The 2,786-nt window shown below is 40.8% G+C and overlaps 1 pseudogene; it reads right to left on the bottom strand.

Annotated features, from left to right (window-relative positions):
- Positions 1 to 1,318: 1,318 nt before the first annotated feature.
- LOC141499675 (small ubiquitin-related modifier 2 pseudogene) lies at positions 1,319 to 1,796 on the bottom strand (annotated as a pseudogene).
- Between the last annotated feature and the right edge of the window lie 990 nt (positions 1,797 to 2,786).

The following is a 2,786-nucleotide window of genomic DNA, read 5'->3' as shown; positions in this document are numbered from 1 at the left end:
CTCCCAGTGCCTTTCCTTTAAGATTCCCATAACTTCACTGGGTTGCAGGCACCCTAAGTGGTTCCAGAACTGAGACACAGGGAACAATCTGATGGGTTGGAAATTTGGGAATGAGCAACCAGTGATGACCCCTCTTCTTCTGAGTTTAAGAAATGAGCCTTGTTTGAGTCCAGGTATGAGATTGTGACCTAGACATTTGGATAGCCAACTTGGATATCTTGGTGGTGTAAAGATTCTAGATTGATCTGCATTGTATTCATGTGTGTTAACAGAACTTTTCTTGAGCCAGTCTCTGACTTGGATGAAACAGAACAGGCCAGACACAGGAGCAGTTTAATTTATAACTTTCACTGCAAGAACAGATTTCCAAATCGAGACCACTTCACCTTGCTGCAGTTAAGGCCAAGCAGGAAGGAAGGAGGAAGGTGGATCACAGACAGTTATTTTGGAGGCTTGAGTGGTTTCCTCAGGACAAGTCCACTAGTGCCAGACACTCCAGGTGTCCTGGGGGAAGTTAAGTTGACTGATCTTGGGGATACTTTAGTATTGTGTTTGAGCACAGGACAGGTTATCTACAGTTTTCTGATTCACTTCACTTACAAAGACAAGTACTGGTCAGGGAAAGAATGAAGCCTTGGCAGGGTGAACTGCTTCGTTCTCTCTCTGCCTCCCAAGCCAGAGTTCCCTGGGCAAAAGAGCTCTAGAAATGAGATTATCAGTAAATTCTTTACACACCGATTAATATGAAGATCATAGTTCTCTTGACACATGCATCTCCCAAGATGAGCTAATTTCTTTTTTTTATTTTTTTTTTTGTATTTTAAACAACAAGTTTATTTAAACAAGATGTTTGACTTGGAAGGGAAAACTATCTAGGATCAATTTCTTTATAGTAATTTATCCCTACTGAGAGACAGAGATTGCCCTACATGGAACAGCTACATACAAAAAAGTTATAAAATCATCCTTGGTTTTACAATGATAAAAGAAAAACATTGAAATTATCCAATCAAACAAGGTATGCAGGGATTTTTTGTGTGGGTTTTTTTGTTGTTGTTAAACAGTGAGAGCAAATTGACTTACTGGAATATAAAGATAAAAGTTGAATGAGCATGCCACTAGTGGAGAAAAGGGATATTTTCACAGAACCAGTTTGTTTTTTCCCCTCTCCATCTCCATTTGATGTTGTTCAAAACATACCATCGGCCATTTGGTTTTAAAAAAAATACGCATTATGCCTGTGCACAGACACCAGTTACTTTATGTTCAATAAAGGAATGGGGGAAGGGAATCAAAGAGAGAAACTACACTGCAGTAGTCAGGATGTGGATGAACCAAATCTTGGTTTCCTAATTGTGAATGTATTGTTTTCCTTGGGAGCACAGTTCTGGAGTACAGTTGCAGGTTCTCTTTGGTAAACGCCTCCTGTCTGCTGCTGGAATACATCCATTGCAGCTTCATCCTCCATTTCCAACTGTGCAGATGTGTCTGTTTCATTGATTGGTTGCCCATCAAATCGGAATCTGATCTGCCTCATTGGCAAACCCTGTCCTTCGCAATAGGCTTTCATTAGTTTACTAAGTGGTGTGTGCCTCTTAATCTTAAATTGCACCACTGACCCATCTGGCCCTGCCACCTTCAAATGAATGTGGTAGTTGTTTTCAGTCTTGACTGCTTCCTTTGGCTTTTCATCAGCCATGGTGATTCCAAGGATCTTCTCAGCCTCCGCTTCACAAAAGAGGCACCAGGAGGGTCCGTTCCAAGGGAAAGGGGGGAGAAGCAGCAGCGGCAGGAGGAGGAGGAAGATGATGGTGGTGATGGTGAGGAGGAGTGAGCTAATTTCTTGAGACAAGAATGGAGCCATGATTACCAAAAGAGCAGGATTTTTATACTTGATTCGTCACAGACCAGCTCACTTCTGAGCTAAATTCAGATTCGGAGAATCATGACAGGGCAGACACAGGACAAAAGCAGTTCATTGTAAATAGAGTTAATAAATCAGTGGTACAAGATTGATTCAATCTTCTCCCAATTGTGAACCCTAAAATTATAAGAAACCTTAAAAATAGGATTAAAACAAAATTGACAGAAAGTATGGATTAGACATGAAGTTTTATTCTCTTGGATTTACCATCTAACCTAGGTGGATCTCATCTATTCAAGGTGATTACCCTTAACTGGGAAAGAAATTGGACTTTATATAGAAACAGAGAATAGGGAAAGTCATTAACCTCCGAAGTGGTCTAACCATAGAAATTGCACAATTTCTCTGTCCACAAACTGCTCCTCAGAGTTTATCATCCTAGTATAATCTTATCTGGAACTCGTCTCTTCCTAGCAGAACAGTCTCCCAACATCCTGCTCATTGTCCTCCTAAGTTTGTAATGGACATAGGGAGAGATTCCAGACCGATAGGAAGCCTGAGAATTCTCTAAAGGATAGAGTTTTGAATAACTCTTATTCTTTAACACAGACTAGCACATCTGGGCTGCATCCTGGACCCCAAAGCTCTTTGGAAGACATTCTTCCATTCCATCTTCCTTTCTAATGGACTGAAAATAGTCTTTCATTATTCCAAGATTTTTTTTTTTTAGGTTTTTGCAAGGCAAATGGGGTTAAGTGGCTTGCCCAAGACCACACAGCTAGGTAATTATTAAGTGTCTGAGACCGGATTTGAACCCAGGTGCTCCTGACTCCAGGGCCGGTGCTTTATCCATTGTGCCACCTAGCTGCCCCTATTCCAAGATTTTTTTTCCATTATATTTGAAAGTCTTTCTTTGGATGAT

Source organism: Macrotis lagotis, chromosome X (assembly GCF_037893015.1).
Source record: "Macrotis lagotis isolate mMagLag1 chromosome X, bilby.v1.9.chrom.fasta, whole genome shotgun sequence".
NCBI classification, from domain to species: domain Eukaryota; kingdom Metazoa; phylum Chordata; class Mammalia; order Peramelemorphia; family Peramelidae; genus Macrotis; species Macrotis lagotis.
The sequence above is the reverse complement of the archived record's forward strand: the minus strand, read 5'-3'. Positions and strand labels throughout refer to the sequence as shown.